This window comes from Musca autumnalis, unplaced genomic scaffold (genome assembly GCF_047663935.1).
Source record: "Musca autumnalis isolate F117 unplaced genomic scaffold, ASM4766393v1 scaffold_2, whole genome shotgun sequence".
Lineage (NCBI taxonomy): Eukaryota > Metazoa > Arthropoda > Insecta > Diptera > Muscidae > Musca > Musca autumnalis.
In genome coordinates this window covers 8,178,996-8,205,539 of record NW_027411755.1, presented here as the reverse complement: position 1 = coordinate 8,205,539, position 26,544 = coordinate 8,178,996, and the positions used below count along the sequence as shown (strand labels likewise).

At 36.1% G+C, this 26,544-nt stretch overlaps 2 protein-coding genes across 19 annotated transcripts in view; one reads left to right on the top strand and one right to left on the bottom strand.

The window, feature by feature from the left end:
- The window catches only part of jp (junctophilin), an 83,294-nt gene extending 68,242 nt beyond the window's left edge, over positions 1-15,052 (bottom strand). For 2 of the 15 annotated variants that reach the window (XM_073966810.1, XM_073966827.1), the window contains exon 1: positions 7,868-8,427. The gene's annotated coding sequence lies outside the window, so the exon portion shown is untranslated. Of the gene's footprint in view, positions 1-4,789; positions 7,639-7,867; positions 8,465-14,802 lie in introns of those variants that run through there. The other 13 variants (XM_073966811.1, XM_073966828.1, XM_073966815.1 and 10 more) reach the window with 10 other exon arrangements.
- Positions 1-26,544, top strand: part of Shawl (Shaw-like) — a 278,379-nt gene that overhangs the window by 76,415 nt on the left and 175,420 nt on the right. The window lies entirely within an intron of this gene.

Below are 26,544 nucleotides of genomic sequence, written 5' to 3'. Positions count from 1 at the left end.
TCGTCAAACAAAAACAACGCTCTACAAAACACTGATCTACCCGTGCTGATGTATGGCTCCGAAGCCTAGGTACTTGCGTAAGCAGACATGGCAGTGCTTGGTGTGTTTGAGAGAAAAATTCTTCGAAAGATCTACGGACCAATCTGCGTTGACGGTGAATATCGACGACGCATGAACCACGAGCTGTATCTGCTATACAACGACATCAATATAGTTAAACGTATCGAGATGCAACGATTGCGTCGGCTAGGCCATATCATAAGAATGGTCGAAGATGACCCCGCTAAAAAGCCGTATAAATACGAACCGCTTGGCGGTGCACGCAGAATTGGCAGGCCAAAGAATAGATGGCTCAAACAAGTGGATAAGGAGTTGAAAAGGCGCGGTATTCCAGAGTGCAAAGCAACAAATAGAGAGAATTGGAGATCTTTTCTTAGTTCGGCTTATGGAACAAATGTTCTGTAATGGGCCAGCTAAGATCTTAAACTGCCAAAATGTTGGACTTTCATATGGGAGGTGTTGCCCGATATAGACGTTATTAAAACTTGATGTACCGTTGGTAGAAATTTTGCAAAAAGCAAAGTTTCGGTTTCATCGTGTTCATTATTCATTTTTATTGGTACAAGCAGGGGTTTTTTGAGCGTTTGGGTCATTGCAAGGACAACCTGCTGCAAAAATGTTAAAAACGATGCGAGACATATCCTTATTTTTTTTAACAAGTAAAAAAGTATCAGTCGGCTTTGCCCACGAAGATATACCCTCAGCCTATGTATGTAAATTGAAACTCTCGTCTATAGGCTGATCGAATACCGGCTACACAACCCTAACCCCTTTCCCAACAAATTATTTTGTGTTACGGAAGAGTTACCTGAAGGAATGGACCGACATAGTCCATTTTGGAATTGGATCTTACGATAGATATCGCGCTCAACATTCATTTCAGTTGCTCACCGTATAATTTAATTTTTTGGACCAGTATAGCATGGACTTGTCCACGAAAAACATAATATCGCTGTAAAAAGACAGACGTTAAACTGTACTTAAAAAAAGGTTTTGAATAATATAAGTGAGGTACCCTAAGGACTAGACCGGTATGACACTTTTTCGAACCTAAATTATATTCAGACAAAATATTATGAAATCCAAATCTTGGTCGCTTCGTTCAATTTAGCGAAACTTTGGGGGGAGGTACCGGAATGAGTGGAAGAAGAAAGATTCGCAAATATATTATGTTATGGAACGTTTGGACCAACGCAGTATCCGGTTCTATAGCAGACGTGCGCACCAGCCGTTACACATTGTGACCGTAGTTTTTTTTACGGCTTTTGCAACATTTTCTCAGGAAGTATGAAATTACCCATGAACATATCTTGTACTGTCGAAATAGGGCCCCGAGAACAACCTGTTGCAAAAAAAACAAAGCGATTCGAAAGCAGGTCTTAAACGGCATTTCTCCGAAATTTTGTGTGGGAGGTACCCGAAGGAGTGGTAGAAATATTATGAAGTGCAAAGTACGGACTAAATCGGTTACTCCCTTCAAATATTTTGGTGCGCACCATTTTAGCGAACAAATTTGAACTTTTATGGGGTACCCTAGGGAGTAAACCGATATGGTCCATCTAAGTTCGGATAAAATATTACGAAGCCCATATTTTGAACCCAGACCGACGGACGGACATGGCAAAATCGAGTCCGAATTGTCTCAAACGGATTGCGTCCAAACATTATTTCGATTGGGCACATTTTGATCGTATAAAAGTTTTAAAAGACTGTAGCTATCTTTAGGGAAATTTCGGACTTTTATCCCGAAAAATGGTCCGGCCTAAAGAGCAGTTAACAGAGAAGGGGTTTACTTTTTTGAAGACAGTACCGGGAAGAGTGGACCGATGTAAACCTTCTTCCAACATGATGTTTGTTTCGAAGAAATATTACGATATTAAATGCAGGGACGATATCAGGTACATAATTATTTTAGATTAGATAAAATCTTACATATAAGGTGATTTGATATTAAAAAAAAAACATCACGGACAAAATGATTTTAAAATTGTTATTTATGTATGTATGTATTTGAATTTACCGTAAGCAGATATATAGTTGAACACGAGCATCACTAATCACACAAGAAAGTTAAATACACTGTGCGACAACAAAAAAATGATGGGAAAAACTGAGCAGTTTATCGGCGTTTTTCACCTTGACATCGGAAAGTAACCAAAGTAGGCGGTGCAAGTTCCGCCCATATCTTGGGTTTTTTGGAAATTGTTGAGGCCATATCTCAAGAAGTATGGCCTCCACCAATTAGTTGATTTACTAAATTCGACAGGATTCGAGAAGTTCCGGTACCCGAAGAAGTGGGCCGATGTGCAAATTAACGACAAAATCGAGTAATAGTATTCGTGAGTTGTCATGCTCAGTAGACGTTTTTTAATTGGGGACCCCGCTATTTTTAGAGGTTTTGGGTCATTATTTCGGAAAGTATGAACTTCTCCACAAAAAATTACATCTTTGTAGTCAGGACCACAAGAATTACCTTCCGTAAAAATACATCGGGTCTATTAATTTGATGAGGCACATTTTTGACCGTATCAAAATTTATATACCCTTAAAATAAATACCTATACAAGATTCATTAAAGGTCCGTAGAGGGTTCTATGTGTAAAACTTTAAAAAGTCTGTAACAGGTCTTTGGAAAAGGTCTGCTGAAGACGTAGTGCAGACCTTTTGAAAAGGTATATAGAAGACCGTTTGAAAAGGTCCATTGAAGACCTTTGAAAATTTGTATAGAGGAAAATTTTAATGGCTTTATAAAAGACCCTTTAAAAGCGTATTTGGAAGACCTATTTAAAAGGATCTGAAGAAGAACTTTGAAAAAGGTCTATAAAATACTTTATAAAGGATCTATAGAAGACTTCTTGTGGGAAGGTATAATGAAGCAATTTAGAAGGTCGTCGAGGTCAATAAAAGACCTTTCAAAAAGTCTATAGAAAGTCTATAAAAGGCTTTTGTCTTTTTGGAGAGGTCTATACAAGATATGTTTAAAAGATTATTAATAGGTCTTCTAATGATCTTCAAATCAGTTAAAGTCATCCTACAAAGCCGGAAGAGCTTTGCGGGGATACCAAATTCAGACATTGCATGGAATACCTTTGATCGGAGGGGACTGTCAAATGCTGCTTTATAATCGACAAAAAGGTGATATGTGTCGATCTGCATCTCTTGGGTCTTCCCCAGGATTTGCCGCAGGGTTTATATCTGGTCAATGGTGGACTTGCCAGTTCTAAAGCCACATTGGTATGGTCAAATTATTTCGTTGACTATTGGCTTTAATCGTTCGCACAATATCCCTGACACTATCTTACAGACAATAGGGAGAAGACTTATCCCCCTATAGTTAGAGCATACAGTCTTATCTCCTTTCTTCCAATCGTCGGGTATGCGTTCTTCCTGCCAGATGGTGCTAACTAGCTGATGCATACACCTTATCAGCGCGTCGCCTCCGGTTTTAAACCGCTCGGCTGGTACGGCTCCTGCTGCTTTATTATTCTTCAGCCGGTTGATTGCTGCTTTTACCTCATCTTGGCCGGGCGGTATACATTCTATACCATCTTCTGGGATTGGATCTGTGGTATCATCGTCTTCGCTACTATTGGATACCAGTCGATTGGAAAAATGTTCCTTCCATATCCTGAGCACGCTATCTGTATCTGTTACCAGATTACCTTGCTGGTCTCTACATAAGGATGTGCCTGTACCAAAGCCATCTGTTTGATGTTTCACTCTTTGGTAGAATTTTCGGACTTCATTCTGGCTCCTGTACAGCTCGATTTTTTCACACTCCCGCTTTTCCAATTCTCTCTTTTTCGTGCGGAAAAGACGTTTCTCTTCTCTCCTTTTCTCCCGATATCTCTCTCGTGCGCTACGCGTTGCTACTGATTGTAAAGTAGCTCTATATGCTGCATTTTTCTCTTCGGTAGCAGAACGACACTCCTGGTCATACCATGAATTCCTTTGTGGAGGTCTCTGGAATCCCAGTATGGATTTTGCGGCTGTTTGCATGGAGTGGGCAATATTTTGCCATTGTGTTGTTATGTTATCGGGACAAGGAGTGCTCGCGTTAAGCAATTGGGCTAGTTGAGTGGAATATGCTGTGGCTATCTGTTGTGTTTGCAGCCTATCGATGTCCAACTTCCGCGTTGTGTCTGTTCGTGCTTTATTTGCAACGTTTAGACGGGTACATACCTTTGCTGCAACAAGGTAGTGGTCCGAATCAATGTTTGCGCCTCGGAACGATCGTACATCCAACACGCTCGATGAATGTCTTCCATCTATCACAACATGATCAATTTGATTACTTGTTCTTTGATCTGGAGACAGCCAGGTGCCCTTATGAATATCGAGATGATTAAATCTGGTACTGCTAACTACCATGTTTTTTGCAGCTGCAAAGTCTATCAGCCTCATACCATTGTCAGATGTTTCACTGTGGAGACTGAAATTCCCAACTGTTGGGCCAAAGATATTCTCCTTTCCAATTTTGGCATTAAAATCGCCTAGAATAATTTTATTGTCATGGACAGGGCAACGGTCATATGTTTCTTCTAAGCGCTCGTAAAATATATCTTTGGTCTGTTCGTCCTTTTCTTCAGTGGGAGCATGAGCGCAAATAAAGCTGTTGTTGAAGAATTATTCGAAATGCAGCAAGTCTATCATTCACTGGGGTGAAGCTGGTTACCAGATGTTTTAGTCTCCAACTAACTACAAATCCGCAACCAAACTCATGATTTACGTCATGGCAGCTATAATACAGTGCGTCACCTTTAGGTGTTGTTGTGACGCCTTTCCCAATCCATCGTATTTCCTGTATGGCAGTAACATCGGCCTTGTACTTTACAAGAACGTTTGCCAATGCGAAGACTGCACCTTCTCTATAATGAGTTCGAACATTCCAGGTGCAGATTCGCAGATCATGGTCCTTAAAACGTTTGCGGGGTTCGTCAACTTTAGAGGGGTTAGTTTTTCTTTTCTTTCGTTTTTTCATAGTAGGCTGTTTTTTCTAGGGGAGGGTTACTAACCCGACGCCCAAACCCAAGTTTTTAACGTTCTTATGGGTGAACGCGCGGCACATGTTAGCTCACTACCTTTAACGGGTGTTAAAGGCAGTTCCCCAGGTGACACCACGGGGAGGCCACTGTCCACTTGAAATGAAAGAGGGACCAAGATAAATCCTGGGCTTTGCCATGTTAAAACCGGTCAGGACCGTTCCTTGGTATCTTCCATCCCCTACGATAACTGATACTAAGTCCTCAGTTAAAATTGGAAAGAACCTCTCCGAAGAATTTTGTACCAAAAGAGGTTTTAGACAAGGAGACAGCCTTTCGTGTGACCTATTCAACATTTTGCTGGAAAAGGTAATACGAGATGCAAATGTCAAAAGAAATGGCACAATTTACACCGATAGCCACATCTTACTTGCTTATGCTGATGACATAGACATCAGGGGACGATCAGTAAAGGATGTAACTGATACCTTTAGGAAGGTCGAAGCAGAATCTGCGAAAGTGGGACGAAAAGACCAAATTGATGGTGTCGACGCGCAAAGCGTCCATAGAGCTCGGACCAACTGTGGAAGTTGGTACCTATAATTTTGAGGTAGTTAAAGACTTCGTCTACCTCGGCACTGCCATAAACACAACAAACAACATCAGTTGTGAAATAAGAAGAATAATTGTATTGGCCAACAGATGCTACTATGGTCTAAGTAAGCAATTTAAAAACAAAGCCACATCTCATCAAACAAAAATAACACTATACAAAACGCTGATACTACCCGTGCTAATGTATGGCTCCGAAGCATGGGTACTTGGGCAAGCAGATAAAGCAGTGCTTGGCGTGTTTGAGAGGAAAATTCTTCGAAAGATCTACGGGCCGATTTGCGTTGACGGTGAATATTGACGTCGTATGAACCACGAGCTGTATGTGCTATACAAAGACATGAATATAGTTAAACGAATCGAGATGCAACGATTGCGTTGGCTAGGCCATATCGTAAGAATGAGCGATGATGAACCAGCTAAAAAGGCATATGAATATATGCCACATGGCGGTACATACAGAATCGGCAGGCCTAAGCTTCGATGGAGCACACAAGTGGATGAAGAAATGAAAAGGCGCGGTATTCGAGAAAGCGAAGCGAAAAACAGAGAGGATTGGAGATTTTTTCTTAGTTCGGTCTATGGAACAAATGTTCTGTAATAGGCCAGCTAAGTAAGTAAGTAATGATCTTCAAATGACCTTTTGAAAAGGTCTTTAAAAGTCCTTTTGAATACACCTATAGAAGATATTTTGGAAAAGTATGCAAACGATGTTTCGAAAAGGTCATTACAAGACCTTTTAAAAAGGTATGTGGAAAACATTTTGAAAATGTTTATAGAAAGTATTTGAATCTATGTAAAATGATCTTTAGAAAATCTTTTGAAAATACCTGTTGAAAAACGTCTATAGAAGACCTTTAAAAAAGCTTTATAGAACTCCTTTTAAAAACATCTGAAAGATCTTATAAATGTTCCTCCTGGCCGTACAAACCATTATACCGAAAACTTTTTACCACACCCACCTACCAAAAACGAAAACTGTTTAGATATAAACAAACAAAAAACTTGGCATTTCTTTATACAAAATCATATGGTTCCGCGGCTGTTATTGGTTGCATCAATCTACTTACATACAGAGATATAGGCTCAAGCTAAACGTAAAATTTCATACAGAAATGAATGCCTATTTTTCCCTTAGAATTTTCATGAATCAATTCAAGAAGAAACAAAAGAAAAAGAATAATGCAAAAATAATGAAAATTCTTTCAAAATTTTGTAAATAACCTCTGTATTCATACATATGTATGTATGTACGGGTAGTATGTATGTAATATTTACACAAACAAACAATAAGACCACGAATAAAACAATATTCCAATTTTTCATTTTGTGGGCATTTAAAATTCAAAGGAAATCTATGAATCACAACGGAACCGAATTGGTGTGTGTCTGACTGACTGATATTAAGTAAAAATGACACAGTGACTGAGGCAAAATAAAAGCCAACACAAAAAGCGCACACACAGTGGGACGCCTTGCATGGGGCCCCTTGATTTCTTCCTTTCATTTCATGTTGTTGACTACGACCATACATACGTCTGTCTGTCAGTCCATTGCGTCTGTTAGTCCGTCCATCTGTCTGTCCATTCCAACCACCTATTCGTCTATTTACAATATGTTCAATTCTCAAAATGATGTTTATGGCTAATAGAACAGCAACGAAAACAACAATGACAACAAAAACACAAAATTAACAACAACAGCAACGACATCGATGTTGCCAAACGGTGACATTGTAATGATTATTATTGTTGTTGTTGGTGTTGCTATTGTATGAAATTATCATTTGATGAACACTCTGAGAAATGACACATATTTTCTTCTTCGTTGACTTTGCCTTCTCGTCGTTCGTTACCTTTTTCGTTGTTTGGCCTAATGCTGGTGTTGTTGTTGCCCAAAATCTAAAAGTCCTTATAACACTCAAAGTATATCCTTCTGCCACATAGCCACTCACAACAAAAACAACAACACCACTTGTGTTTGCCTATAAATTTGAAAGTTTTCAGTTTTGGTAACTGGCTGGTATTGTTGTTGCTGTTTCCATTGTCGTTTGAATGGATATTTGGCTTATTGGTTTGGTTAAAATCCAGTTGATAAGACGTGACACAGTTTTGTAGTTGTTACTTGCAACTCAAACAACAGCAACAACAACAATAACCACTGCAATCTCCCATCGTTATCATCAATGCCAAGTAAAGAGGAAAACTTCTTACATGCCTCTGTCTCACTTCTGCTTGTTTTTGGGCTTCCAAGGAAGCATAGGTTGCGGGTGGGTTGAAGGTCTAATTGATGATTGTCACACACAAAAATAACTCATAAATAACTTAAAGGCAATTGTTGAAGTATAATTTTTTCACTTTGGCTATTTTAAATGAATTCCTATTTTTTAAACAAATTTCAATTTCATCCATTTACGTTTTCATTTCATTTCGTTTTTATTTTCTTTTGTTAGCTAGGCCGCTAGGCCATACACAATTTAACCACCTTATGTGTTATTGTTAACATTAATTATTGTTGAGATTTTTTGGTCGTTTTCGTTGTTGTTGTTTTTATTTCTATTTGTTTAAACGTGCAACTACTCAATGACGAACGACGACGACGGACACAAGAATAAACACATTTACACAGACAAACACTTGAATATTTTTTTCTGTTAAGGTTATTTTTTTTAACTAACAACGCGCTCGAGTTGATTTCGGAATAGTCGTTCGTTTCATACTGAATTCCTTGTTCTTGGTTGCAGCAACATAAAGCACCAGCAGCAGCACACCATGCCATGCTAACCAGCAACGAAGCAAACAGTCAGTAGCGAGCGCATAGAGCTTTTCCTTTGAGGCTTTCAGTTGTTTTGTTTATGACAGAGTTGCCAGATTTATGGCGATGAACATTCCAATAGCCATATGAATAACTTTGCAACGGTTTGAAAGGATAATCTTTAGAATATACTTTAAATATAAAGGTCTTCCTTAGACCTACTATAGGTCTTCAATGGATCTTTTCATAAGGCCTTCTATAGACATTTTCACAGGGTCGTCTATAAACCTTTTCACAGGGCCTTTTAATGATATTTTTAAAATAGTTCACAAGCTCCTTTATAAAGCTTTTTAAAATATCTTCTATAGGCCTTTCACAAGTTCTTCCGTAGATCTTTTATAGACCTTTTTAAGACCTTTTATAGACCATTCCAAAAGGTCTTCTATTGACATTGAAGCTTTTAAAGAGGTCATCCATAAAGCTTTTCAATAGGTCTTTTATAGTCCTTTTTATCAAGAAAGCTTTTCAAATGGTGTCCTCTTCGAAGAGTCTTCTATAAACATTTTTGAAATACCTTCTATGAAACTTTTCACAAGAAATTCTATAGCCCTTTTTAAAATGTCTTTTCAAAAGATGTTCTGTAGGCCTTTTCAAATGGTGTGCCATAGATCTTTCCAAAGCATCTTCTATAGACCTTGTCAAAAGGTCTTCGTATAAGACTTTCTTCCTTCAAAATGCCTTCCGCATATTTTTTCAAAAGGTCGTCTACAGAACCTTTTTAAAAGGTCTTCAAAATACTGTTCAATAGGTCTTCTATACACGCAGAGAAGAGATATTTTAGGATCAATCATATTTTAAGAACAATATAGTGTATTTTAAAAATTTTAAAATATATATTGTTGTTTCAACCATTTATTTTGTGTCAAGAAACATAATGGCACAAAATATATTGTTGCACCAACAATATATATTTTCAGATTTTTAAAATACACTATTGTGCTCTTAGAATATGATTGCTGCTACAATATCTCTTCTCTGCGTGTAGGCCTTTCCTTTCGGAAAAGTAATTTTTAGACTTTTCGAAAATGTCTACAACAGACTTTTTCATGGGGTCTATAGGCGATAATGTCCCCGACTGGCCTTATCTGAGAGATAAAGTTCCTGACCGGACATTATCAAAGAAAATGCTCTGACGAAATGCCCCTGACAGATTATTATTTCCGAGATAATAGGCCTGAAGCCGAGATAATGACTCTGACAGATTATCAGATTAATAATCCTGACCGACCATTATCCCAGAGACAATACTCTTGAACGACAATTATCTCGCAGATAATACCCTTATCAATCATTATCTCAAAGATAATACTCCTTTCCTTACCGATTATTATGTCAGTGATAATACTCCCGATCAAACATTATCTCAGAGATAATACTCCTGACCGACCATTATCTCGGAGATAAAAATTCAACCCGATCATTAACTCAGACATAAAACTCTTGACCGACCATTACAGAGATAATACTTCTGATTGACCATTATATGAAAGAGGATACTCCTCATCGACCATTATCTCAGGGATAATACCCCTGACAGATCATTATCTCAGAGATAATACCCCTGAGTGGCCATTATCTTTGAGATAATACTCCTGACATATCATTATCTACGAGATAATACTCCATTATCTTAGAGATAAAGCTCCTAACCGGCCATAACCTCAGAAATAATACCCCTCACCTACCATTATCTCAGAGATAATACTCCTCATCCACCATTATCTACGAGATAATACTCCTCATCCACAATTATCTACGAGATAATAGCCCGGACCAACTAACATCGCTGAGATAATACCTAACATAATCTCGGAGATAATACAACTGACCCACCATTATCTACGAGATAAAGCCCCGACCAACCATTATCTCAAATTTAATGCTCCCCACCGTCCATTATCTCAGAGATAAAACTCCTGACCGATCATTATCTCCGAGATAATACTCTTGTACTAACATTATCTTAGAGATAATACTCCTAACTGACCATTATCACAAAGATAATACTCCTGAGCGCAATTAACTCAGAGATAATATTCCAAAGCTAACGTTATCTTAGAGATAATACTCCTGACCTTACATTATCTTAGAGATAATACTCCTGACCGTCCATTATGTCAGAGCTAATTCTCCTGACCGAACATTATTTCAAAGACAATACACCTGACCGACCATTATCTCAGAGATAATATTACTTACCAACCATAATCTCAGAGATAATACCAACTATTATCAGAGAGATAAAATCCCTGATCCACCATTATCTCAGAGATAAAATCCTGGGTAATAATCCTGACCAACCGCTATCTCAGAGATAGTACTCCTCACCGACCATTATCTCAGATTCAATGCGTCGGAACGACCCTTATCTCAGAGATAATACTCCTGACCGATCATTATCTTAGAGATAATACTTAGGGCAGGAGTATAATGGAGATAATGGTCGGACAGAAGTTTTATCTCTGAGATAATGGTGGATCAGGGATTTTATCTCTCTGATAATAGTTGGTCATTAAATTAGAGATAATATTCCTGCCTTAACATTATCTTAGAAATATTACTCCTGACCTACTGTTATCTTAGAGATAATACTCCTGACCGTCCGTTATCTCAGAGATAATACTCCTAGCCGTCCATTATCTCTAAAATAATTTTCCTGATCGAATATTGTCTCAGAGGAAACTATCCTGATAGACTATTCCTTCAGAGAAAATGTTCCCCTGATCATTATCTCAAAGATAATACTCCTAACCGACCATTATCTAGGAGATAAAAACCCCTACCGACCATTAACTTCTGACCTACCATAATCTCCGAGATAAAACTCCTATCTCATAGATAAAACCATTATCCCAGAAATAATTCTCCAGACCGATCTTTATGTCAGAGATAATGCTCCCGAATGCTCATTATCTCAAAGATAATATTTTAGTCAGCCATTATCCCAAAAATAATGCTTCAGGTCAGCCATTATTTCCGAGCTTAAGTCCTGACTGATCATTAAATCCTAACTGATCATTTCCGAGATACTGCTCCCGACTGACCTTACCTCATAGATAAAGTTCCTGACAGGACTTTATTTTCGAGATAATTTTCCCGACAATTCAATATCTCGAAGATAATTTTATTCCGACTGTCAAATAAATTTGATCAAAAACCTCTGACAGAAGAATTTTCAAAGATAAGAAAGGACCCTATATCCGATATAATGAGCTTGACCAAACATTATCTCAGAGACCGACCTGACCAACCGAAAATGCTCCGGACTTTTTTCTGGTCAATTATTATTTTGGAGTTTAAATAGATTATCTCCGTGGTAATGATTTCGACTAAGGTTTACGAGATAATGATCCCGACTAAAGTCTGTCGGGATCATTATCTCGGAGATAATCGATTTAAGCACCGAAATAGTAGTTGACCAGAAACCAGTCAGGAGCATTATCGGTAGGTCAGGTCGGTCTTTGAGATAATGTTCCCGACCGGCCGTTATTTCCAAAATAATGTCACTGGTGGGCACTTACTACAAAGATAATTTTTCTGACAAGCCAATACCTCTGACAGGTCATTATTTCCGAGATAATTTTCTGGTGGGCTATTATTTCCGGAATTATGGTTCAGAACTGACATTATCTCAGAGACCGACCATTATATCAAAGATAATGCTCCTGACTGACTATTTTTTCAGAGCTTAAGTCCATTATCTACGAGATAATGATCCCGACGGACTTTATCTCAAGATATCTCCGAAAATAATTCTTCTGAAAGTCCAATAACTCTGGCCGATCATTACTTCCTAGATAATTTTCTGATCAGCCATTATCTTGGGAATTATGGTTCTGACCAACAATTATCTCAAAGATAATATTCCAGTCAATATCTTCTCGTCAGCTATTGTTTCTGAGATTAAGTCCTGATCATCGGTCATTATCTTCTACAAAAAATGCTGACCGGCCATTTATCCTCGAGACCTTACCTCCGAGATAAAGTTCCTGGCTGGACATTATTTGCGAGATTATGTTCCTGACTGGTCATTATCTCAAAGATAATTCTTCCGACACATCATTATTTCCTATATAAATTTCTGATTGACCATTATCTAGGTAATTATGATTCTGACCAATCATTCTACAAAGATAATACTCCCGAATGAAGTAATGACCTCAAAGATAATGCTTCTAATTTCAGAAATAATATCCTGAACGACCATTACTTCTGAAAAAATCCTGATCAGTAACTTATTTTGAAAAAAATGCTTCTGATAGGCCATTATATGAGAGATAATGTTCCTAAAATGACCACTATTTGGGAGCTAATGCATCAGAATAGCAAGTTTTTCCCACATATCGATCCCAAAATAATCTCAATATCTTTCCAACTTCTCATATTGGGTAAATAAAAAACATCTTTGCAAAAATCTCCCCTGCCACAAGTACTTTGAGTGTTTTTGAGACCGACTTTTATCCGATTATGCAATTATCTGGCATTTTGATTCTTTCGGAGTAAATAAGTTCCTTTCAGAAGTTTAATTCTGCAAACCCATAATGTTATGTTCTGTCACTCTTTTAACAATACCAAACGATTCGGCACTTTTTCAAAGTCTTAAATTTTGGGTACCGCCATGGTAAAAATCCGCCAATATATTATTATATATAGTATTACACTTTCCAGCTCAGGTTGAACCCCTCAGCGAAATGTTGCCTATATTGCCTATGTATTTTAGCGGTGTCTCTGTTCAACACTCGGTTCTCCGGGTACGGCGATAATATGAAGGTCCGATACAAAATTATCCTCCTATACAAAGAGGGTATGCGAAGTTCAATCCCTTTTAAAATACCCACTTTTTTAAGTATGGCAACCTTTTCCACTTTGTTTTTCTTGCCTCCTCGAGAACAAAAAAAGAGCTTTCCTTGCTATTTATTATTTATGTAGTTTGTTGTTGTTATTGTTGGTGTTTTATTTTTCATTTATTATTTCTTTCAGTTGGTGCTGTTGTTGTTATTATTCTTTCTCTGTATTGCTTTTGGTTTTTCTGGTGTGTGCATTTTCTAGCACACTCAGCTGGTGAGGTTGGTCAATGGTAGAGGTAAGAAGAAACGAATGTGTTTCCGGGGGAGGGAGGGGTGATGAATTGTTGACCGACAAGGAAGAGGATAGTTCCAAATGGTTATGGATATTATAAAGGAGGCATGTTTGTATTTCCGTTTTTGCCTTTGGGAAATGGGGACAACACAACGACGTTATGAAACAACAGCAAAGACATAAACAAAAGCAAACAACAACAACCATAATACCAACAGTAAACATGTAAACGTAACAGTAAAAGGTAAAAAAAATAAACAAAACATGTGTTTTTCTGCTTGGGCCTGAAATGGGCGGACTATTGTGGTGGATAGGCAGGCAATAGGCATAACAGAAATGCAAGACAGCTCCCCCTTAAGAAAGTCAATTTTCCGTGACTCGCCAATGTGAGGAGTGATATGATGACGATTAACAAACCAAAATTAATTGAATGACTGGCTAGCTTTTTTGAGGTGCCTGGCTGGCGGGTTGTTGTTGATTATTACGGCAGAACGTATACGCCAACGAGTCATTTTCCATATTTTTAGAGTTTTTATTGAATTTTGAATTTTTATTGAATCTTTTGCAAAGATATGTATGATGGGGGCATCAAGCACTTAAACATAAGGCACTTGAAAACATTGTTTTACCCCCAAAAAATATTATTTCAAAAACACATGCATACATACACAGCAACACCTTGGAAACATACGTATCCAATGTACCTACATAGAATTTATAAATACATATCTTATGTTTGTACATCATTTTCATCAACATCTTCATTATCACCATCATCATCTCATTGTTTATGTACCACACTGAATTTGCTTAACAATTGTTGTTTTTACATAGGAGATATATCTACAGGTAGCTGCCGTAGTGGCAGGCAGCAGCTACCCCCCCAAACACAAACACCATTCACACACACAAAATAAACCGAATTTTTTTTGTCTCTACACAATGCAATAATCGATTTTTTCTTTCAACATGTTGTGGTTTTTCTTTCTAAGATTTACTTTTGCTAAATATTGCTACGCTGTTGTTTATAATATTTGCATTCGTTCACTACTCTACTTCACACATCCTTCGTTGGCGAAAAAAACTTATCCTTTTTAATTGATTTTCTTATTCGTTTTTTTGCTTTGTTTACATTTTGCTCTTGACTTTTTCCTCACTGTCAATTTTTTCTGTGTTTTTATCCTGTTTTTTATTTTGTTATTGCAATTCTCTTAACTTTCTATTCTAGTAGGGGATATTTTTTTATTCTTCTTACATTCTCAATTAACACTTTACTTTGCCACACATTCCACACACTCATTCACATTGTACCCGTTAACACATTGTACGTTTGCCTAATGCACCCATTTCCATGGGATTCTTTACAACAACTAAACTGTTGTTGGCAGTTGGGGATTCTCCTACAAGTCCTTTTGTGTGTTTTTGCCTTCGTACACCATGAAATGTAGGGCACTATAAAAATTGTAGTTCCCATTACTTCATGTTTGTCGTTCACACAGATACACACATGCAGGGGCACTACACGGCTCCACACTCTAACAATTGAGAATGCGCACTCTCTGTTATTCGTTTATATTTCTCTCAGTCAATAATTTAGTGCTGCCACATTGTTCTTTATAAAACATCTTAAAAAAGTTAGTCGCAATTTGGTATGAAATTGTCAAAATTTTGTTTGGAAAATTGCCATTTTAAAGGTGAAAATAAGTTATAAAATAAAAACAATTTTTAGACCCAAAATTAAAATGGCAGGATTTCCAAATAATGTGTAAGGCTATATGAAGACCTGGACCCACAGTTTATACAGTTAGACACTAAGCCCACCTGATTGTTATGTTTGTTGTCAAAAACATTATTGTGATTAAAAATACAAAGAAACTCAAATCACAATAATTTAAAATTTATTATGTTTGTTGTCAAAAGTTGTTAACAGAACCCTGAATGGCCGACCTTCTATAGGCCTTGCCTGTACCTATACCGAGAAATTTCAGGTGGAAAATGTTATACCCACAACGAAGACTAAATGTCAAATTTCAGTCATTTTGATGGTATATTGAGGCCACAACCTTAAAGGCCTCGTCACATAAGAGGATTTCTGGCTGGCTTAAGTCATCGGCTGGCATATTCGGTAAATGAACAAAAGGAAAATGGTAACATATGGTAACTATGTTATCATTTTCCTTTTGTTCATTTACGAATATGCCAGCCGATGATGCCGACTTAACAAGCCATGCCGCTTATGTGACGAGGCCTTAAGTTTTATACCCCCAACAAAGACTAAATATGAACTTTCAGTCATTTTGGTGGGATATTGAGGCCATAACCTTCAAAATACCGAAAATCGGGAAGCTACCGTTCTATGGGGGCTATATGAACACGTTGACTTATACCGACAAATTTCAGGTGTAAAGTTTCATACCCCCAAGGAAGAATTAGTACCCAAATTTCAGCCATTTTGGTGGGATATTCGAGCCACAAACACTTGCATATATTTTTGCATATGCTCATTTTATGCAAAATATGTCAAAATATGCACGATATGCAAAAATGTATGGGCCTAATTCGTTTTATTTTGTGATAAAACAAGTTTCTGTCTAATCAGATTTTCTCTACGACCATCCTAACCATATACACGGTGCGGTTTAAATAAATTTAAATGAAAGGTGCTTACACCTGGGAAGCTTTTGCGGTTTCTGAAACTACAATGTCTAAAGATGAGAAAAATACAAAAAAAAACAAGTAAAAAAGTATCAGTCGCCTTTGCCGACAGAGATATACCCTCAGCCTGTGTGGATTGAAGTACTTTTTTCTCCAAAAAAAAGCTTATGTATTTAGGGGGGTTTTCAAAATTTTGGGCGTATGCACCGACAAAAGTATGGATAAGATTAAAGCTCAAAAGTTTGCGTGGATATCGATAGATAGGGCTTTTTTTATCACACTATCCTAAACAGGGCCACTAGGAAAACCTTCGGTAAAAATGTCCAACGAATCCTTAAACCACACAAAAATGTTGCCATAGGGTTTTTTTACAACTTTCGGGCTGTTTTCTCAAGAAGTATGGACATGCCCCTGAAAACCTTTTACTTCCGTAATTGAGGCATCGAATGCAAGTTGCTTCAACAAAAATCAAAGTGATTCGAGAGCAGGTCTTAAAGTGACTTTATCCAAAATTTTGTGTGGGAGGTACCCGAAGGAGTGGACAAATATAGTCCATATTCGAACCTGATCTATATCTGGTAGATATTTTAGGATAAGTATGGACCAAATCGGTCACTCCCGCACAATTTTTCCAAACATTTTTGAACTTTCGTGGGGGAGGTACCTGAAGGAGTGGACCGATATGGCTTATATTCGAACTTAAACTAAATTTGCACAAACTATTACGAAGACCAAATTGTGGAGCGAATCGGCATATCCGTTCGAGAGTTATCTTGCGGTCCAACCACTACACATTGCGTCATAGGGTTTTTTTGCAACTTTCAGGCTATTTTCTCAGGAAGTATGGACTTGCCCCTGATGAAACTTGTACAGTCATATGGGGGGCAGTGAATACAAGTTGCTACAACAAAAGTCAAAGGGATTTGTGAACAGGTCCTAAACTGAACTTTTCCGAAATTTTGTTTGGGAGGTACCCGAAGGAGTGGACGGATTGAGTCCATATTGGAACTTCATCTAAGTCTGGAAGAAGTTTCACGATGTGTAAAGTATGGACCGAGTCGGTTACTTCCTTCAAGAGTTATCGTGCCCACAAATTTTCCGAACGTTTTCGAACTTTTGTGGGGGAGGTACCGGAAGGAGTGGACCGATATAGCTCATCTTCGAACTTAGACTAAGTTTGGACAAAATATTACGAAAGCCAAATTTTGGACCGAATCGGTTGATCCGTTCGAGAGTTATCGTGCGCTCCAGCCAGACAGACAGACGGACGGACATGGCTATATCAACTCCAAATTGTCTAAAACACATTTCGTCCAATCATACTTGGGGTCAAAACCATTATTTCGATGAGGCACATTTTGCCCGTATGAAAGTGTATATACCCTCTTTAGCATAAATGCTGAGGGTATAAAAAACACAAAAAAGCGCAAGCCCCATCGAAATGGGATTAAAAAAAGTAGCAATGAAAATTCTCTACAAGATTGTCCTTTATGATGTTTTTTAGGTTTAGTTCTCACAGTATATCTAATTTCTCGGGCGGTTTCGCGGCATGATAATCCATTGTCCAAGTGGCATTATATTGACCATGGCTCAATAATGAATGGGATAACATCATTACCATGATGCAATATATAAAGTGAAACAGAAACTACAACAGCAAGAATATTTTGATTGAAAGTTCTTCAAGTTGTCATAATTTTTAATTAATTTCTCGTTGGAATCGAGATTAATGACCAATGATGCAAGTGAAAAAGGAAAGCCGAAGATTTGAACCCACACAACCACCACTATGTGACACGCATGTTTCGCCTTTGGCAGAGGATCTTCTGACATAGCGGCTGTGGAGCGGCTTCTCTGTCATTCGAACTTTTCTTTTTTCAAATGCATTTTTTGGTTTTTTACAACAACAAAAATTGTTGTTTATATTTTTTACGAATAATTCACGAAAACTATGCATAATTATTATTATTATTATTATTATTATTATTATTATTATTATTATTATTATTATTATTATTATTATTATTGTTATTATTGTTATTATTATTATTATTATTATTATTATTATTATTATTATTATTATTATTATTATTATTATTATTATTATTATTATTATTATTATTATTATTATTATTATTATTATTATTATTATTATTATTATTATTATTATTATTATTATTATTATTATTATTATTATTATTATTATTATTATTATTATTATTATTATTATTATTATTATTATTATTATTATTATTATTATTATTATTATTATTATTATTATTATTATTATTATTATTATTATTATTATTATTATTATTATTATTATTATTATTATTATTATTATTATTATTATTATTATTATTATTATTATTATTATTATTATTATTATTATTATTATTATTATTATTATTATTATTATTATTATTATTATTATTATTATTATTATTATTATTATTATTATTATTATTATTATTATTATTATTATTATTATTATTATTATTATTATTATTATTATTATTATTATTATTATTATTATTATTATTATTATTATTATTATTATTATTATTATTATTATTATTATTATTATTATTATTATTATTATTATTATTATTATTATTATTATTATTATTATCCCCGCAGGGGCACCTCAAAAAACAAGAGGTGACGGGCTTAACGACCCCGCGGACCCCACGTGAACCCTGAGAGCGTCTGCCTCGCAGCGAGCGGCTCTCGGGTCAGCGTCTGCTCCCATGTTAGGGACGGCTGCCTGATACAAAAATCAACGATGACAACCCTGCTATGAATATGGAACACGATACTGATTATATTACGAGCTTATCGCCACGGGCTGGTAGCAGCGGCAGTCTGTCACCTCAGTAAGTGGGAGTGGAATCCCTCCGAAATGGCTTTCAGGTTAATGTCGGTGCTATCCTCCGTCCTACTAAAACCTTGGCAAGGCCTCAAAAAACGCTCTTTATTCTGTCGCCATTCAATTGGTCTTGCAGGGTCAGTTGACATTATGGTCCTGATTAGCTCCCGACCTGGCTCTGAACACAAGTGCTCATAAGGCCTTGTGTCAACCCTCGCGAGGACCTCCATGCGCGTAGACAACCTCGGGGTCACATAAAGGGTAACTGCATTACAGATAAAGATAACGGATTTGAGTTGGGACCCAACAACACAAAATGACGTCAACTCCACAAACCCTAGAAGAAGAAGCATTTGCTTTCCGCATCAGCTCAAGAATTAAGCGCACCCCCGTGAACTCATCCGCGGTAGAAACAGCTGAACTTATGCCAGGCAACGTAGAAACTCCACAATCTACAGCAGCAGCGGCGCTAATAACGCTGGTTCAAACCTCTCCAAAGCAGGAATACATACTCCAAATGAGAACATCGGAAGAGGAAGCCCTGGCAAAATGTCATAACGTGCTTCGAAAGATGAAAGACGCAATCAATAAGCAGCGGAACATTAGCAGAGATGTTCAAAATGGTGTCTCTGAATTAGATGAGTTACTCGACGTAATTGCCAATTACAGAAGGAATTGGAAAACAGCCGAACAAGCAATCGAAAGAAAAAGTTATGCGAATAAAATAAGTCGAGCTGAGCCTGCGCAGACACCTCAACCGAGTCAACACAAGAGAAGTGCATCAAGCCCAGGTGAAGCTAACCCTGGAAAGAGGCACAAAAAGAAAGCGGTAGAAACTCCCAAAGAACCACCCATAAGAAAACAACAACAAAACAAGTCCCTGCATACATCCAGAAGATAATCAGCAGCTACCTAAGCGAAAGGATACTTATGTATAATACAAGCGAGGGTACAAAGCAGAAACATATCACATCAGGTGCCGCACAGGGTTCCATTCTAGGTCCTGACCTCTGGAACATAAGCTATAACGAAATTCTGGAAATAGATATGCCAGACAATACGTTTTTAGTAGGATATGCAGACGACATAGCAGCTGTAATTCAGGCAAGAAACACGGAAGATGCTCAACGCAAATTAAGACAAGTGATGCTCCGAACCAGGGCTTGGTTAGAGACACATGGATTAGAACTAGCTATGCACAAAACCGAGCTGGTGCTATTGTCCAGAAAGCATATCCCAGCTGAAATCGATATGCGGGTAAACGACCTCGTTATTCGCACACAGAAAGCTGTTACGTATCTTGGAATACAACTCGACAATAAACTGTCCTTTTCGCCGCAGATAAACCGCGCATGTGAAAAAGCAGCTGTTATCACAGGGCAACTAAGTAGATTAATGGCCAACATCGGAGGGCCACTCCCACGCAAAAGGAAACTATTGATGGAAACCTGCAATAGCATTCTTCTTTATGGATGTGAAATCTGGGCCCAGGGCCTCTCTACTAAACGCAGAGTAAAAAAATTGCTAGCAGTACAAAGAATGGCAGCAATGCGAGTCGCATCCGCATACCGCACAGTTTCGGGACCAGCCATACAAGTCATAGCAGGTATGATACCCATCGACTTAATGGCGGAAGAACGGCTGAAAATATACGAAGCCAAACGCTCGCAACATACAGCAGCAGACATTGCCCAAGTAAGAAACGAAACAGTTGAAAAATGGCAGGCGAATTGGAACAGTGAAACTTGTGGTAGATGGACGGCAAAGCTTATCCCAGATATAATGATATGGATGGACAGAAAACATGGTGATATCAACTACTATCTGACGCAGATGCTATCGGGACATGGTTATTTCCGAAAATACCTTTTTAAACGAGGAAAATGCAATTCCCCCTTCTGTCTTTACGAAGAAGAGGACATCATAGATGATGCTGAGCACACATTTTTTGAATGTACGCGATGGTCTGCTCTCCGAGCCACAACAGAAGAACAAACAGGCACACTGTCAGCAGAAAATGTAATAGAGAAAATGCTAAGGAGCACCGAAAATTGGCTCGCCGTTACAAGGTACTGTGACGTGCTATTAAGAATAAAGAAGAAAGATCTAGACAATGTTAACAATGCCAACACTGGAAACTAAAAAAAAAAAAAAAGCGGAGCTTGGACGCAAGCAAAATTGAGCAGAAGGTCGTAGAGACCTGGGAGCCACCTCGAAGTAATACGAAAGTGGTGCCGAGGTGGATGCAACTCCCAGAGGTAAGGAGGTGGGTTTTTAGTCGGTAGGAAGATCGAGTCCGACATACCACGTTGAGTGACGACCCAGCGTGAATGCATAACGCATTTTCCCATCTCCGCCGCAAAAAAAAAAAAAAAAAAAAAAAAAAAAAAAAAATTATTATTATTATTATTATTATTATTATTATTATTATTATTATTATTATTATTATTATTATTATTATTATTATTATTATTATTATTATTATTATTATTATTATTATTATTATTATTATTATTATTATTATTATTATTATTATTATTATTATTATTATTATTATTATTATTATTATTATTATTATTATTATTATTATTATTATTATTATTATTATTATTATTATTATTATTATTATTATTATTATTATTATTATTATTATTATTATTATTATTATTATTATTATTATTATTATTATTATTATTATTATTATTATTATTATTATTATTATTATTATTATTATTATTATTATTATTATTATTATTATTATTATTATTATTATTATTATTATTATTATTATTATTATTATTATTATTATTATTATTATTATTATTATTATTATTATTATTATTATTATTATTATTATTATTATTATTATTATTATTATTATTATTATTATTATTATTATTATTATTATTATTATTATTATTATTATTATTATTATTATTATTATTATTATTATTATTATTATTATTATTATTATTATTATTATTATTATTATTATTATTATTATTATTATTATTATTATTATTATTATTATTATTATGTGAAAGAAATGTAAACAAGTTTTGATTTGATGTCTTTTCTGAATTTAGGAAACTGATGGAACAGCTTCTTGTCCCACCATGATATTATCCATAACGACATCTAGTGACAACTTCCGTCACTGAAACTTGTTTCTATTTAAAAGCTTTATATACAAAACCCTAAATAGAAATTTAATAGAAACACGATGGTTGACTTTCTTATAACCCAGCAAACACTTTTCGACAGATTATGTCCAATTTACATTAGCAACTTTTTCGTCATTTGTAGCTGTTTCGTCATTTATTTGCTAAAACAGGCAACATTTTGCGTCATTTACCATACAAAAATAAATGACGATACCTGCGTCATTTATTCTAAACAACGCACGAAAACACCATACTTTTATAAGCAGCCCAGTTTTTTTGTCATAAACTACCAAAAAATGCAACTGTTTTATCTTCTTCTTCTTTATTTGCGGATCCGTTATTCGGATATAAGCGATCATACAATACTATATGTATTACAAATTAATATATTTTAATGTTTTATGTTATGAAATTATTGACAGCTCTCGATTCTTCGCAGCATATATTAGATTCGTTTCATCCCAGTTTCCTGTCCATTCTTGGATGTTCCTTAACCAGTACGTCTCTCTTCTGCCTCTTGTTCTGTGTGCTTCTATATTACATTTAATAATGGATTGTATAAATTTATATTTATGGTTCCTCATCAGGTGCCCCAGGTATGCGATTTTCCTTGATTTTGCGGTGCGTAAAAGTTGTCTATCGAGGTTCATTCGTCTTAGAATTTCTTGATTCGTAATATGCGATGTATAGGGTATCTTCAGTATTCTTCGGTATACCCACATTTCAAATGCTTCAATTTTTTTCTCATCTGCACTTTTTAGGGTCCAGGTTTCTACTGCATATAGTAGTATAGACCAAATGTAGCATTTGACAAATCTTGCCTTCGTTTTGAGACCAATTTCATGGTTTGTAAGTGTTTTTTTGTATTTAAAAAAGGCATTTCTGGCCATCTCCACTCGACGTTTAATTTCGTTTGATGTGTTCCATTGGTCGTTAATTAAAACGCCGAGGTATGTAAAAGATTTTACGCGTTCGATGTTTTCGTTTTTGATATTTAGTGACGTTTCACAACTGACATATTTTCGACTTACAATCATATATTTTGTCTTCTTTATATTTATTTTGAGGCCATATGATTCGCTTACGTACGTGAGTTTGTCTAAGAGTTGTTGCAGCCCAGATATACTGCTAGCAATAATTGTGGAATCATCAGCATAGCGTATATTATTTATAATTTTACCCTGAACCCTTATTCCAATTCGTTCTCCTTCAATTGACTCATTAAATATCTTTTGGGAGTATATATTAAAAAGAAGCGGCGATAGTATGCATCCTTGCCTGACTCCTTTTGATATGGGAATTTCGTCAGTCAGATCACCATTTATTTCAATTCTTGCAGTTTGGTTCCAATATAAATTGCGTATGCATCTAATTTCTTTTTCTTGTATTCCAATTTCCCTTAGTATATTTATCAATTTGTTGTGTTGGACGTTATCGAATGCCTTTTCATAATCAATGAAACATATATAAACATCTTTTTGAACTTCGCGGCATTTCTGTACCAGTACTTGGATGGATAATATGGCTTCTCTGGTGCCCATACCCTCCTTGAAGCCGAACTGGGACTCTCCCATAGCACTTTCGCATTTCGTGTAAATTCGTTTGTGGATTATTCTCAAAAAAATTTTTAATATGTGGCACATAAGGCTAATAAGCCTGTAGTCACAACACTTTTTTGCATTAGATTTCTTTGGTATCGCAATAAAAGTTGATTTCAGCCATTCGTTTGGATATTGGCCAGTATCATACACATGATTGAAAAGTCTTACAATGAGTGAGATGTTATCACCATCTATTAATTTTAAGACTTCAGAAGGAATTTCGTCGGGTCCGGTTGATTTCCTATCTTTTAGTGATTGAATTGCATATTCTACTTCGGATTTGGCAATTGGGTTTCCCGTTAAAGATGTATTTATGTTGTTATCATATCTTGACCGTTGGTCGTCAGTGAATAATTGTTCAATATAGTTTTTCCATCGTTTCTTTATGTGTAATGGCTCAAAGATTGGTTGATTGTTGTCATCCATTAGTACTGATGGTGATGCTCTCTTATACACTCCTGCGGATTCTTTTAGTTTTTTATGAAGATTGTAATCATCGTGAATATTTTGTAGATGTTCAATTTCTCTACACTTTTCATTCAATAGAGCATTTTTTGCAGCACGCGTAGCGGTGCGGATTTCCTTGTTGATTTCCCAGTAACGTTCATAGTCAACATTCCTATATTTGCTTCGTTCCACATGAAGTTCCATAATTTCATTATTCATCCATTCATTTTGGGGTCTTCTTGTACAGTTTCCAAGATATTTTTTTGTTATTTTGCACATCGTATCCTTGACATTGTTCCATATATTTTCTACATCGTTTGAATCTATGTTTTCAAGTTTATTATTGATTTGCACCTTCACTTCATTTCTGGTTGATGGGTTATTGAGTATCTCAGTATTTATCTTGTGAGATTTTTTCTTCCTTTTCTTAAATCTTGCAATTTTTATTCGAACGTCACACAAGATCTGAATCTGCTGTTGATCATTATGTAGTCAATTTGATTTCGAACGATATTCCTTCTGTTATCTAATGGTGATCTCCATGTATAGAGTCTTCTGGGGTGTAGTCGGAATATTGTATTAGTTATGGTCATCTTAAACTCTTGACAAAATTGAACTAATCTTTCTCCTCTCTCATTCCTTTCGCCAAGCCCATATCTTCCAGTTATACCATTTACTTCTTCATTCCCCACTTTGGCATTGAAGTCGCCTTGAACTATTGTTATTTCATGTGACTTCGTCATGTTTAATAATTGACTTATTTCTTCATAGAAATGTTCAACCTCGTCATTATTTCGATCACATGAAGGGGCATATACTTGGATGATATTTAAATTCAAGGGTTTTGCTGAGATTTTTATCATCATAGTCCTTTCAGACATGGGGATAAATCCAATTACACAGTCTGCAATGCTTTTTTTTTGACAGTAATGCATACACCTCTCCTGTGTATCCCTTCCATATTTCCTGAGTGATATACTACTACATTTTGGGATTGAAAATCGCCGCATTCTGTCCACCAGGTTTCACTTACACCTAGTATATCAATATCAAGTCGGTTCATTTCATTGATTGTATTGTTTAATTTACCGATTTCGTATAAACTTCGGACGTTCCAGGTTCCAATGTTTAGCCTTTGGTTGGTTTTACCTCCGGGGATTCTTAGCACCCTCGTTTGGCCGGAGACTGAGGGCCGTTTATTTTGATTTGTGTTGTTCATACTGTATGATTTTCAAGGGAAATTACTTCAGTGGTTTCCCGTTGCCTTCTGAAGGGTTTATAGTTTTCCTTCACGTTTTCAGCCGCTCCTCCTGGAGTTCAGACGCTGTTTGCTGCCGCTTTACTTAAGAACAGACGCAGCTACCTGTTGGTCCACAAGACGTATTTGATTTCCGTCTTACCACCCATATCTGGGAAGCATTCCCCTATCCGCCACCTGGGGACGCGCCCTATAGGGGTTACAGGTTCCCCCAAGGGTAACTGTTTTATGATGCCTTTTTTTGTTTGTGTGTGTTGTAGAAAAACAAAAATACTCTAACGATGACAAAAGTGAAAATAAATGTTTAAAAAACTTGCAAAAATTATGTTTTTTTGTTTTTAGAATTAATTTAAGTTATTCGATACACATTTGTGTTGTGAAATTCCTATTTCTCTGAATAAATATATTGTGTGCGTGTGTTTGTGTTATTGTATAAGTGTGTATGTGCGATTGTCTGCGTAAGCAAATGACGCAAAAAACAGATGTAAATACACTTCATTTGATTCTAGGATTTCCTAAAACGAAATCATTTAATGTGCATATGTAAATTGGACTTTAGACAACAACTTTGTACAAACGTTGAACACACAACTATGTTTAATCATCCGACATTTACACAAAAATCTTTGGCCAAAATTGAATGGATATACATATTTGAATGATTAAAAGTTAATATTAATAAATTAATGTCTTTGTCCAAAGAAACTCAAATCACAACAATAACAAATCTATTACGTTTATTGTTAAAAATAGTCTAACTGGCCGACCTTCTATACAATGTTATATAGTATGTTGATTAATTTCCAAATTGCAAAATTTTTAACGCTTTTTTTATTTTTCAGGTATGTGTTCAATTTTTGTATATCTTTCAAAAAATCTAAAACGTGGTAAGCAGATTTGTTTTAAATATTTTAAATTAGACCTAAATCGATTGTTAAGGAAGACTTAATGAATCTTCTCGGGTTCAAGAGTCATGATTTTTATATCGTACATTAGAGTTGGT